At 36.2% G+C, this 14,479-nt stretch overlaps 1 protein-coding gene across 4 annotated transcripts in view; it reads right to left on the reverse strand.

Moving 5' to 3' along the window:
• PIG-U (phosphatidylinositol glycan anchor biosynthesis class U) overlaps positions 1-14,479 on the reverse strand; it is a 276,485-nt gene that overhangs the window by 153,959 nt on the left and 108,047 nt on the right. The gene's annotated exons all lie outside the window — the stretch shown is intronic.

Genomic DNA, 14,479 nt, shown 5'->3' on the forward strand with positions numbered 1-14,479 from the left:
AAGGTTAAATTTTCTGTGAGGGCTTTAAAGTGAGTCGAGTTTTTTATATAGGAAGCTGAATTTCCGGTGAGGGGGTACAGAGAGTTGGCCAGCTGTTTAGACAGTCTGTAACAAGGTGCATTGGTGGCATCTACTATAGGCCTGAGTGGGGAATTAGGTTTGTGGATTTTTGGTAAACCGTATATTCAGGGGGGACGGGAGCAGAAAGGTTTAAGTTTTTTTGTGACGTCGGGGGGCCAGGAGGTTACTTTTTTAAGTAAGATTTTTAATTTCTTAACTTGTGTTTTTGTGGGGTCATGTTCTATCGGGATGTAGGTAGCGCGATCGCGCTACCTACATAATCAGGCTTGGCTGACCATGTTTTGGACACCACCCACAGCGTATCATGGAAGAAAACCACCATGCTCCACCACAGCAAATTCAAGAAAGAGAGACTTTTCTTAGAAGCAGCAGCAGCTCTCAGAAACCAACCAAATCTTAACAAATACGGTTGCATTAAGCTTCCGAAGATTTGGGAAACAGTCATCACCAGAGGTCCCACCTTACATTCCAGGCCACCTACTACTGCCCTTAGAGGGTGCTCCACCTAGATAGGACTTTATTGTCACCCACGTGGTTGGTCTTAGTATTGTAAGTTTTTGTGTGCATGTTACATTAATTGTCTTTGTAATCCTTGTAGATGTCCTAGTGACTAGGACGAAATATAGGAAGTATTAAATTCTATTTTAATTCTTTTTGAGTGTTGTAAAAAATCCATTAAACCTCTATGCCTGTTGAGTGTTTTTTACCAAGTGATTTCACACTGCTTGTTTTATTTAGCAATTTTTCGAAGTAATTACTCCACACTTCAAGGATATAATAAGTTTAGTTTAATCCTTTATCCAAGTGTGAGCAAACAAAGTTTGCGCCTGAAAGTATCTTCAGGACTGGGGTAAGGTAGTGCAACACCAGGCAACTTCGACCTCAATAAAGGTCGAAGCCGGTATGGGTAGTGACCTTTGCCTTAATGCATAGCATTACACATATCCGCAAGGATATGTGCTTTGCATTATGGGAGATACTGAGATAAGAGTAATGAGAGCTTTCTCCACCTTTGCAACGAGTTGCCTGGTGTTGCACTACCTTACCGCAGTCCTGAAGATACTTTCAGGCGCAAACTTTTTTTGTTCACACTTGGATAAAGGATTAAACTAAACTTATTATAGTCTAACCAAGTGAAAAATAAACTCTCCACTTCAAGGATATCTTTTTCTCCTGTTTTCATGTCACCTGTATCACCTCTAATTCCTTTTACAGCACTCTTTCCTCCATTGCTGAGCTTCTTCAACAACCTTCAGAATATCTTGCCACCTTCTTGATATTTATTTTCTATATTCTTGCCAAAGTCCTCCCATGACTTTTGTTTACCTAGTTATATACAGTGTTTAGCTTTCTTACATTTGTCTCTGTATTCTCTAAGAGCAGAAACTGACTTATTTCCCAGGAACTTTTGATATGCTTTCTTCTTTTCCTTTACTGGCTCTTTAACTTCCTGTGTCCACCATGGAGTTCTGTTTTTTCATTCCTTGCAGACAACCTCACGACATGCCTCTCTGGCTGAATCAATCAGTGTTTTCTTCAGGACTTGCCACTGAATCTTCAAAGTTTGGTTCCTGCTCTCAAACTCTTTCATTTTTTCTTCAATAATCTTTGTGTATTTTAGTGTACAGTTCACATCTGAGAGCTGCTCAACTTTTATTTGCTTTAAAACTTTCTTACATGTTTTTCTTTTCAAAATGATATTCAATTTTATCCTGCTCAAGACTAAATATTGAACACTTCAAATTTCAAATCCTCTGTACACTCTGGTGTCCAAGGAGAAAACATCATTATCGACAATAACATAGTCAATGAGACTTTTCTTATTCCTTGCCTCTTCTCTCCATGTGAATTTGTGCACATTTTTTATGTTGGAACATGGAATTAGTAATAACCAGTCCATGACCTGAGCAGAAATCCAACAGGTATTTCCATTATTAGCTTTGCTCTTTTCTCCAAATTTTCCAAAAATATTTTGGTATGTCTGACAATCATTTCCTACTCTGCTATTTAGACCCCCAACAAGGACCAACCTTTCCTTTTTCATTGTGTCAGTTGCTTTCTCTAAAGCACCTCAAAAAATTCTCCACTTCTACCTTTGTAGAACCTTCTGTGGGACCATAGGCACAAATAAGTCTCACTGTCCAATTCCCCATTCTGATATTAGTCCACATCACTCTACTTGAGACTGCCTGCCATTCAAGAAGATTAGCCCCGTATTTTGTGTTGAATACTATGGCTACTCCTTCTTTTCCTTGATTGTCATTGCCTGAATATAACATTTTGTATTTATTGCTCAGAAAGATCTAACCAGCTTTGTCTTTTTTGTTTCAGTCACCCCTATTATGTAGATCAGGTACTTATCTAATTCCTCAGCTAGCTCCATTTCTTTGCCATTCAGGTTCTTATGTTGATAGTACCGATCTTTAACTCTGGTGATGTTGAGTTGGGGTGTGTTTCAGATTTGTTCAAGTAGCTGACTTTTCGCTGTTTGCCCTGGTTCCTTGGTGAAAACAATGGGAGCCTTGATTAAACGGGCAGAGCCCCAGCCGGCATGAAATTCTGTCATGTTTTACCATCATTTCTATATATTGGTTTAACCAATAAGAATACAATTTGGCCAGCTAAATCCCAAATTGCCAGTCCATTCTCGTTTGTTGGTATCCAGGTAGATACTTAACAGGGTGCACCACGAGAAGGTGAGAAGTGGACATTAGGTCAGAAGCCCTGGTTGGTTCTCTGCATTCCTTAAAAGGCTATGTGGAGGTCTCCTCTCAGTTATACAGCTTTGACCCTTAAGCACCCTTTTCTCTAGGTTTATTGTCAATTTTCTGTAGAGTAGTAGCAATTGCTAGACAACAATAGATATGGCTAGGTGTTAGTTCAACTCCAGGACAGTTCTTGCATGTTTCATAGCTCCTACTACTATCTGGCTGTATTTTCATGCCTTAAAAATGTTCTGTCCTTAGCCTGGTGATGATTGGAGTTATTTTTCTAATTTCATTAATTTCACTGATTTCATTCTTCTTCTTGATAGTTTGTTTTATCAATCTTATTTTGGTGACAGAGTTAGCATTAGTTAGTGAGAGTGGGTGTAATTTTTGAGGAAATATCTTGCTTCTTTGGCTAGTCTGTCTGCTCTTTCATTGCCTTCAATATTTACATGGGGTGGTATCCATTCCAGTGTACAGTTCATATTTTTTTCAAATTTAAAGTTGTTAGTAGTTCATGAATTTCCTGAGTGAGTTTTGTTTGTCCATTTTTTAATGCCTCAAGTGCAGATTTTGATAGATGGCCTTCTGTAATGTTTATTACTGGATTTGAGAAACAGAACTTGAGAGCTGTTTGTGTGGCTGTTAATTCACAAATGAAGTTTGAAGCTATTTTGCCAGCTGTCGGGTTTGATTTGCTTTTCCTCACCTCCAGGTAGAGTTAGAAAAAACCCCTGAACCTCCTTGGTTGAGTGCTTCATCAGATGATCCATCAGTGTAGGCAATGACATGATTTAGATTATTTAAGTGATGTATAGTGTCAGGTCCTTTTATTTTCTTGCTGTTTTTAAAGAAGGTTCTAGGAGATTTAAGTTTATCATTGCGTTTTTTGATAGAATAGTGGAAAAGAATGGCTCTTTGCTTATTTTAATGGACAGGTGCTTTAGGTCAATCTGTTTTCTAATTTCATGTTCGTATTGTAAAGTAGATGATCCCTTTAGTCTAGATTTTCTTGTCCAGACATCAAAAGTCCTGAGTGAGATGTGATCCTGTTGTTGGCTCCTGATCCTGTTAGTGAATTTAACTGTGGAGAGTTTTCTTCTGTCTTCTAATATGTGAAGTCCACACTCCTGTTGAGCTTTTAAATTATTTGTGGATGAGACTGCATCTATAATAATTTTTGCTGCTCTTGATTGTACTCTGCCAAGTTTTTCTTTTGAGCTAGTAGAAGCTGGAGTCCAGATTGATGAAGCATATTCCCTAGTAGGCCTATATGCCATATATGTAGTTTTGAGTGTCTTTGTTTACACCCCATTTTGTTCCACAAAGCTTTTTGTGGAACATGAAGAGCGTATGTTCACATACAGATGAAAATGTAGTTTGTCCTTAGATTTTGGACACTTGTGTATAATAGACATGTTTTGGAAAACAGCAGGTGCTAATAATACTTGCTGTATTTCTGTACAAAACATCGACTAGCTATTACTAACACTGCATGATCCCATGTTAAAATGTGCATAAATTAATGTGAAGGGAAAAGCAAAAAGTCTTATTTATTATCCAATCACTGGTAGTGATATCTGCAGATCAGTCTAAAGTGCAAGGAGGTATATGTTGTTATTATTATGTGACACCTCCAGGGAGTCCAAAGACTCATCGAGGGAGGGCACCTACTCTACAGCTTTCTGTCTCCACCACTCAATCCACCACAACTACACCAACGCCATCTACTGCTGCCCACCACCACCACTAGTATTTTCACAAACAATCGCAAACACCCGTGCCCACGGCAGGATTTGAACCTGCAGCCTTTTGGCCAGAGAGCAGATATGCTAACCATTTAGCATAACAGGCTGGTGATGTTCAATGTGAAGCAAGAAATAAAGACTACCTGTTGAAAAGTTGGATCACAAATGAACATCTAATTGAAATAAAAAAATGTGTACTAAAGTTTTGAGAAGAAACAAAAGAGAACAACTCTAACATGTGATCTGTTAAAGATACTCATATATACAAATGTTATGGTAAAAAAAGTTAACAAGTTTGAAAACAAGAACTAATTAAACCTTAGATGAGTGGCAAAAAATCTGACAAAAACACTGACTTGGCAAGGAAAGCATGCCAATGAAACTAACTCCAAAGGAAGAAAGAGGAACTTCACTTTGGACAGAAGAGTTTATTATCTACAAAAAAGGATAATTCATAAAAAATGTTCCTGAATAGTAAGTCAGCATGCCCATAGCCGTCCTAAATTTTTCTAAATTCTCCATGTATAATAGTAGATACACAAAAATTTGTGTAAGGATTATGTAAAGAATACAGATGAAAAACCACCAAAACAAGAATATGTTTTCAATGATATCAAGAGCTTAAAAATGGATGAAAAATTAATGCATATGGGAATTACTGAAGATCATAAAAGGCGATGCAAAAACGGACAATAAATAATATCTGTATATCAATAGTAATTACCATGAAAAATTATTAAACGAAGCATGAGTAATTAAAAAACATCCAAGAGGAACACAATCATTATTTTAGGCAAAAAAAAAAAAAAAAAAGCAATCATATGAAATATGGAAAGGCAAATGAAATGCTGAAATATGGTGATCTAAAAGTATAGTGAGTATAAAAGTAATGGTTATACTGCTTAATTCAGTCTTGATTAAAAATGAATCCCAGATGACTGGAATAGAATTCTCATGTTACCAATTTTTAACAAGGAGAATAACTATGTGAGAATTAAACAAAATTTCTTAATAAATGATTTGAAAGTCTCTCAAGGACTCAAATTGAGGGATGCAATATATCACTCATTCATACTAAGAAACAGCAATTCATGCCAAATGACAACCTTCAATTGTATTGGTTGACACAATCGCAGCCACTGATTTCTGGGTGCTATTGTCTTAGCGCACACTCTGCCTAGCCTTCTGGGTGATTCAAAACCAATGTAATGCCAAAGGGCTCAAATATGTCTGTATTTGTGACTGCATTCCTGGGCTATTAAAGTGAATGTGATGCAATGTTTACATGTTGAGAAGAGTACTCTTCATGAATTAGTATATTGCATTTAATTTTAAGAATCATGAGAAGCCAGGAAACAATTAGAGGAGTCTTTAACATGAATAAATGCTAAAATATAATATTGGTGATAATGCTATTCTGTGGGTGTGCACCACACACCTAGCAACACCCTGATTTATATATATATATATATGTAAAGCTGTATAATGGAGACCCCCACATAGCCTTTAAAGTAATGCGAAGAACCGACCAGAGCTTCGGACCTAATGTCCAATCCTCACACTCTCGTAGTGCACCCTGTTGGGTATCTGCCTAGATACTGAACGAAAGAGGATGGGCTGGCAATTTGGGATTTAGCCGACCAAATTGTATTCTTATTGGCTTAAATGAAGATATGAAATGATGGTACAACATGACAAAATTTCATGCTGGCTGGTGTGTTGCCTGGTTAAACAAGGCCCGTTGTTTTCACCAGGGCGAACAGCGAAAAGTCAGCTACTGGAACAAATCTGAAAACACACCCCAACTCAATATCACCAGAGTTAAAGATCGGGACTATCAACATAAGATGCCTGGATGGCAAAGAAATGGAGCTAGCTGAGGAATTAGATAAGTACCAGATCGACATAATAGGGGTGACTGAAACAAAAAAGACAAAAACCGGTGAAATCTTTCTGAGCAATAAATACAAAATGTTATATTCAGGAAATGACAGTCAATGAAAAGAAGGAGTAGCCATAGTATTCAACACAAAATACGAGGCTAATCTTCTTGAATGGCAGGCAGTCTCAAGTAGAGTGATGTGGACTAATATCAGAATGGGGAATTGGACAATGAGACTTATTTGCACCTATGGTCCCACAGAAGGTTCTACTAAGGTAGAAGTGGAGGAATTTTTTCAGGCTTTAGAGAAATCAACTGACACAATGAAAGTGAAAAGTTATTCCTTGTTGGGGATCTGAATAGCAGAGTAGGAAATGATTGTCAGAAATAAAAAATGTTCTGGGAAAATTTGAAGAAAAGACCAAAGCTAATAATAATGGCAAATACCTGTTGGATTTCTGCTCAGGACATGGACTGGTTATTACTAACACCACATTCCTACATAAAAATGTGCACAAATTCACTTGGAGAGAAGAGGCAAGGAATAAGAAAAATCTCATGACTATGTTATTGTTGATAGTGATGTTTTCTCCCTGGTACAGGACACCAGAGTGTACAGAGGATTTGAAATTGGAAGTGATTTAGTCTTGAGCAGGATAGAATTGAATTTCATATTGATAAAAATGACATGTAAGAAAGTTTTAAAGCAAATAAAACTCGAGCAGCTCTCAGATGTGAACTGTAGACTAAAATACACAAAGATTATTGAAGAAAAAATGAAAGAGTTTGAGAATAGGAACCAAACCTTGGAGATTCAGTGGCAAGCCTTGAAGACAACCCTGATTGATTCAGCCAGAGAGGCATGTGGTGAGATAGTCTGCAAGGATAGAAAAATCAGAACTCCATGGTGGACACAGGAAGTTAAAGAGGCAGTGAAGGAAAAGAAGAATGCATATCAAAAGTTCCTGGCAAATAAGTCAGCTTGTGCTCTTAGAGAATACAGAGAGAAATGTAAGAAAGCTAAACACTGACTAAAATTAGCTAAACAAAATTCATGGGAGGACTTTGGGAAGAACATAGAAAATAAATACGAAGAAAGTGGCAAAATTTTCTGGAGGTTGTTGAAGCAGCTTACAAATGGAGGAAAGAGTGCTGTAAAAGGAGTTAGAGATGATAAAGGTGACATGAAAACAGGAGAAAAAAGATATCCTTATAGTATGGAGTAATTACTTCGAAAAATTGCTAAATGAAACAAGCAGTGATAGCACAGTGGTAAAAAACACTCACCAGGCATACAGTCAGGAATACATATCTATACTTGAAGTAGAAAAAGCCATCAAAGGCTTGAAATGTGGAAAGGCAGCAAGAGTAGAAGATATCTGACCAGAAATGCTCAAGTATGGAGGTATAAAAGTTTACAGTGGCTGCACTGCATTGTTCAGAAGGCCTGGACAGAGTAACGAATTCCTGATGATTGGAGTAGAGCTTTCATAGTACCCATATATAAAAATGGAAATAAAACTGAATGTGACAATTACAGAGGTATTTCCCTACTGAGTGTTCCTGGTAAGATCTATGCAAGTGTACTTGAGAAACAGTTGAGAAGAATTGTGGAAGAAAAGCTTGGTGAAGAACCAGCTGGATTCAGGACAAATAGAGGTTGTCAGGATCAGATTTTCACTTTACGACAAATAGTTGAGAAATCATGGGAATATAACAAAGATCTGTATTTAAGCTTTGTCGATCTGGAAAAGGCATATGACAAGGTGCCAACTGAGAAGCTATTCAAAACGCTACAGTTATATGGTGTCAATGGGGCATTATATCAAGCAATACTTAGTCTTTATTTGAGTTGTAAGTCAGCAGTTAATATTGAATTGTTGAATCTGGTGTGAGACAAGGATGTACATTATCCCCTCTGTTATTCATTATCTATATGGATCACATTATGAAGGAAAGTGGTATTAAACATGATATCAAAATTGGAGATGTTAATGTCAGCTCTTTGCTTTATGCGGATGATGTTATACTTCTAAATAAATCCGCTACAAGTCTGCAAGATTCCCTGACTAAATTGAATAACTCTTCTAATAGATATGGTATGAAGGTCAGCAATAAAATGACAAAGACATTGAACATAGACAGAATCATTGAAAATGTCAATTGCATTGTGAACGAATTACCTGTGGAACAAATAAAACATTTCAGCTACTTAGGCACAATTTTTAGTGAAGATGGTAAATTAAATATGGAAGTAGACAACAGAATTAACAAAGCTGGAATGGTAGGAAGTCAAATGAATAGATTCATATGGAATAAGAGAAATTAGTCTGAACACTAAATTAGCTGTATAGAAGACAGTGTTCAAACCAGTTTTAAATTATGGATCTGAGAATTGGTCAGAAGTAAAACACTTGATCAAAGACTAGAGACCGCAGATATGAGAGTCCTGAGAAAGATTAGAGGCGTGAACAGGTGGCATCAATGGCAATATCATATTAAAAATTAGGATATTAGGAAAGACCCTGACATTGTCAGAATCCAGGAATGTGTTAGCAGAGCTAATCTCAGGTGGTATTGTCACTTAAACAGAATGGGCGAGGAAAGATTAGCAAAACAAGTGTTGTCTGCCAGGTTGGCAGAAACACCACCCAGAGGATGACCAAGATATAAGTGGATTGATATGGTACAAAGTACCTTACACGATAAAAATATAAGATCTGATAATGTTGGAGTCTTGACAAGTAACAAACTGATTTGGAGGAAAATTATAGTACTATCATATGCTGTACACTCCTTGAGGGTACTTGGCAGGAATTTGATGATGATGATAAATATATATATAAACAATATATATATATATATATATATATATATATATTGTTTATATATAGTCTTTTAGTCAGCCACGTGCACATTCATAACCATAAAATAATGAGTCTTCTGGCAAGATATCTGCAAAGGCAGTGAAAAGTTTAGTCAGCAACTCAAATAGACATGCACAGCAAACCTGGCAATCTTGCTCTGGAAAATCTAAACAAGATTATCATCAATGCTTAAGTTCACTTAGGGGAACTGTTCTCTGGGAAATTCATGAAGCCAGAGACTTGGGAGTGTTAGTGGATAGAGAGTTAAAGTTTAAGGGGCACATAGCAAAAGTAGCTCATCAGATCACTTGGTTACTGAAGAATACTTTGATAAGCACAGACAAGCAGGTTATTGTTCCTCTTTATCAAGCCTTAATAAGACCCCATCTTTACTACTATGTGCAGATCTGAGCACCAGGATTGCTTGGTGATGGGGAGGAGATAGAGATCCAGAGGTGAGCGAACGATCAACATGGTAGCTGGGCTATGGAATGAACCTTACGAGAACAGGTTGAAGATTTTGTAGGTAGTTTTCGGTGTTGAGATCACATATTAATATAAAAAGTTTATTAAAAATAAACAATTAAAAAAAGCGACAAATTTCATTCATCATAAGACTTACATCAACAAGGGTAAGGGTGTGTATAAAGGTTCAACACAACAAAAGCTTATTTACGATTAATTACACACGTTAGATGTTTTTTTTTATATAACTTCACATTGTCAAATAATTGATAAACCTGAATACAAATGAATTATTCGTTGCTGTATGCATGTTTGAACATTGCTAGTTGTTGCCATGTTCTGTGGCTCACTCGTGCTATATCCAAAATCTGAGGCAGTTAAATTTTTGATGAAGGCAGAGCACACTTGACGTAAAATCAAGCCTTGATTTTACTGCACTGTGTAGGGATTCTAAGCATTAGTGCAGCTTCTTTAAATTTCCTTGTGAAAACAGTTGTTATCAATATTTGTCTGTTGCCAGAGTACTTGATGGCCAGTAGTGGCTGTGTGGAATGCTTAGCCTGATTTGTGCTCCCTTCTTTTTTCGACATCTTTTACATGCTCAGACATGTGGATTTCTCCCGACCTTCTCGTCTGGCCTACACAACAAATGCCCCAAGCACAATGAATCTCATAGGTTGTTTTCATGGGGGTGATGATGTGGCAGTTTTGGTGGACGTAGAAATCTTGATATTTTTTTAAAAGGTAGAAAAGCCACTTTTATGCTGTACTTGCAGAGCAACATAGCAACTTTGTCCATGACTTTTTTGGTGTGCAGCAGCATGATCGCATTCTTGAAATCTTGTTCAAGTATGGGAGTTGCAGGAGCTGTATTGAGAATTTTTTTGATCATCTTGTGTTCAAAATCATTAAGTGGAAGGTTCTGTGCCAGTTAGTGTAATTCTTCATTTCTCTTCATCGGTGTGCTAGATATATTGTTTGCTCTGTCTCTCAAAGTTTTAATTATGCCTATGTTTTGCAATGGATGGTGGTGGTGATGTGAAGCAGCATTGAAAAATCTTCCCGATCTGGTGGGTTTCCTGTATACAGAGAAGGATAACTCTTTTCCCCTCTTCGTTTACTTCAATAAGGATATCAAGGAAAAGTAATTTTTTATGCTGTTCTAGTTCAAGAGTGAATTTTATATTTGGATGCAAGCTATTTAGATAATCTTTAAAAGCAATCAGCTCATCTACTATTCCTGACCAAATTATGAAAATAACATCTATGCAATGTAGCCAAACTTTTGGTCTTTCTTGATAAGTTTTTAATGCATTTGTTTCAAAATTGCCATAAAAAGGTTGGCTACACCTGGAGGAGGAGGCAACCCACGGCAAGTCCTTTTTGTTCCCAATATTTGTCTTAAAATATGAAAAAAGTGTTCTCCATGCAGTGTTTGTATAGTCCTACAGTGTCTGGTGGGAAAAGGTGTCCAAGTAGATCTACCGTGTCATTTCTGGGTACAGTGGTGAAGAGACTGACTATATCGAAACTTGCTAAGATGTCTGAAGGTTCTATATTTACATCCTTTACCTTTTTAATGAAACGCAAACTATTTTTTATAAATGAATCTGTTTTTCCCCATGTGTGGTATTATCACATTTGTCAGATATTTAGCTAAGTTTGGGGTCAGAGAATCTCCCCCATCTACAATTGGACTTAACAGAATATCTTTTTTATGTATTTTTGGTACTCTATAAATTCTTGGGACCAATGGATGTTTTGATGATAAAGATCTTTTTAGTTCTTCTGGCCAATTAGGTAACTTTTTAATCAACTCATTAGTTTTATTATGTGCACATCATATGGGATCCCTGTCTAGGAATGAGTAAGTATTAGAATCCTCTAATAGGATGTTCATTTTTTTTTTTTTTGCATATTCTTCTGAATTCATAACTACTGTTGCATTTCATTCAAAACATCCACTCATTCAACATAAAGACTTTGAATGGGTGATGTGCAAAAAGCATCAGTAACTAAACAGATCCCCTGATGATGGATCAGATCCAATCACTGGAGAGTGCTCTCCCTTATATTACTGTTAACCTGGCACTCATAATCAAGCTTTGAACATACAAGTGCACAATAAATGTAGAGCAAGGAACATCGAGCAGCACCCAAGTATGTAGAGGATAGAATGCAGAGGATATTTAATGCTTTTTTTGCGCTTATTCCAAAGATCACAAATGTGAGTCAAGAAAGCTGGCTTTCTATCAAAAACTTAGCCTTTGGAACTACGGTGATAATAGTTTGTCCCATTCTTAAATCAGGACTGGAGTGGAGGGTGCATTTCTGGTAGAAATGTATGCGGGTTTTTCTGCAGATAACCTGAACCAATGGCAAAGAGTCCCTGAAGAGACATGATTGATTGCTTGTTGCAAATGTTTTTCAATGATCCTCAAACTGCAGAAGTGACAGTAAATTGTGAAGTCATCAACATAAAGGCAGCTGCCTACTGTGGGAGGATGCTGTCCAGTAACTGAGTTCACTTTAATAGTGAAGAGAATCACACTTAAAAAAATAGAGCTTTCAGGAGCCCACTCTTCTTGATGCTATGGCTGAAGACATGGCTGGATAGATAGTTATTAATAAAAACAGGAAGGTTTCTTCCTCAGACCAACATTAAACAGATCTTTTGTACCATATCTCCAGACTGTGTCATAGGCTTTTCCAAGCAAGAAAATGTGGTTTCAGGAAAGCATCTCATATATATTTCAAAACACAAAATGTACCAAATGGTCCAAGGTTGATCAGTGTCTACAAAAGCCACATTGTGTGTTGGAAAGAAGTCTGTTGCTTTCTAAGCACTGGAGCAGCCTGATAATTACCATTTTTTCAAAGACCTTACAAAGACAGCTAGTAAGAGTAATGGGACAATAACTGGTCTGGATCCTTGCCTGGCTTTGGGATAAAATGAAATTAACTTATGCCAACAATTTGTACCTCTTCCTCTGTAAATATTCTGTTGTATAGTAAGAGGAGATCCATAGAATATAATGAGAGAGATAGAGAGAGCTCTTTCATGTTCCTCCTTAAAAAATGGCTGATTGTATGGTTCAATTCCCTGTACAAAAGCTTAGTCGCTGTTCTCATGTTATTTTAAAATTAAAAAATCAGAAGGATAGGAAAATATTGCTGAGATCCTGGTAAAGTTTACTGCCAAAGTGTCTGCAATAGCTTTCATATCAGCAAAAATACATCCATTATGTTCCAATGTAGACAAATAGTATGTTTTGAATCTACCTTTCAACATCTATCTCTAATCCCGAGTATTCTACAAATAAGGTGCGACACCTTTTGACTACTTGTATATGGAAATATGACATCTGCATTACTTCAACCTTGGTATCACTTCTGGGTCTGGCTCCCACTACTTGTAAACATTAGCCTCTGTATACAAGTAGGAAAAAGGATGAAACCAAGAATATAATTTCTTGGCATCTTTAATTTATAGAATCTACCTTTCACCTTTTTTATTTTATCCCATGCAATTTCTGCACTGGTTGTTTGATTAATGGGTGATGTAAATTTAATCCAGGGTTGTTTTTGACTCTGGCATCTCACTCAACAGGCTCTGTAAGTGAAACAGTTCAATTTCACTTACAGAAACTGTTAACATGTTTTGCTCTGAAGATGCTGGTTTGAAATCCAGTGAAATATAAGCCAGTTAATCAACATACTTTTATAAATTAATTTTGTGGTGTTGTAATACAGTTAAAATAAGTTATGAACAGGAATAGTTTGTTAGAGTGAATATTTTGCTTTTGAATGAGCAAGTTTGTTATAATGGTTTGGTATAATGAGAGTCAATTGTATTTTTTATTTTTTGTGATTCTACTCACATTAGTACTATGGGTTAAATAATCCTGTGTTCATGCACTACAGACCAAACAGAACTTTTTTCAAGCCAGTTCAGATGTCCATGAATGGTGGTAGAATTTCATCATCTAGTGAGAAATATCTACAACTAAAGACATTGATGTCCACATCCTGCTGGTCCACTGGGCTAAAAACAAATGATTTGATGGCTTATGTTTCTAATGACACTACAGCAGCAAGAGATTTATTTACTAAACACCAAAAAACAGTGCATTATTTATACAAAACTGGAAATATTCTGTGTTCTACTAGTCTTATCAAACAATTTTTATTTAATAACAGATGTGCATAATGCTTTTAATTATAAGAACAAAATTTATATACAAGATAAAAAAACATCAGTATAATAAAACACAAAATTTTGGATGATGTTTATTCTGGATGGAATAAATGCTATCTACTGAAGAAAAATTAATCATGTTAAATGGATTTAATAATAACATTTGCTTATTTCATTTCACCAATAATATATATATATATATTCAGGTATTATTTGTAATATATTCAAACCACAAGCACAAAGGGTATGGTTTGAACTCCTTCAGTATCTTGATATCATTGGTAGACAAACTAACTTGTAATTCTGGAAATAAAAAATTGTCTTATGCAGCTGTTAAGCAAGGTGATAGCGTCATAATTTTCATTACTATATGACAAAAATCATGCACCAACTATTTTTTTTTGTGTGTTAAGCAACCTTAATAAATATACAAACCAGAGACTATCCAATTGGCCACTAAAACAAACTGGTAATTAACCTAAGTGGAATAATTTAAATTTAGAAAAAAAAATTGTTTCTTTCCTTTTTTT

Source organism: Typopeltis vanoorti, chromosome 1, assembly GCF_054136105.1.
Source record: "Typopeltis vanoorti isolate ZY-2024b chromosome 1, IOZ_Tvanoo_1.0, whole genome shotgun sequence".
Taxonomy (NCBI): domain Eukaryota; kingdom Metazoa; phylum Arthropoda; class Arachnida; order Uropygi; family Thelyphonidae; genus Typopeltis; species Typopeltis vanoorti.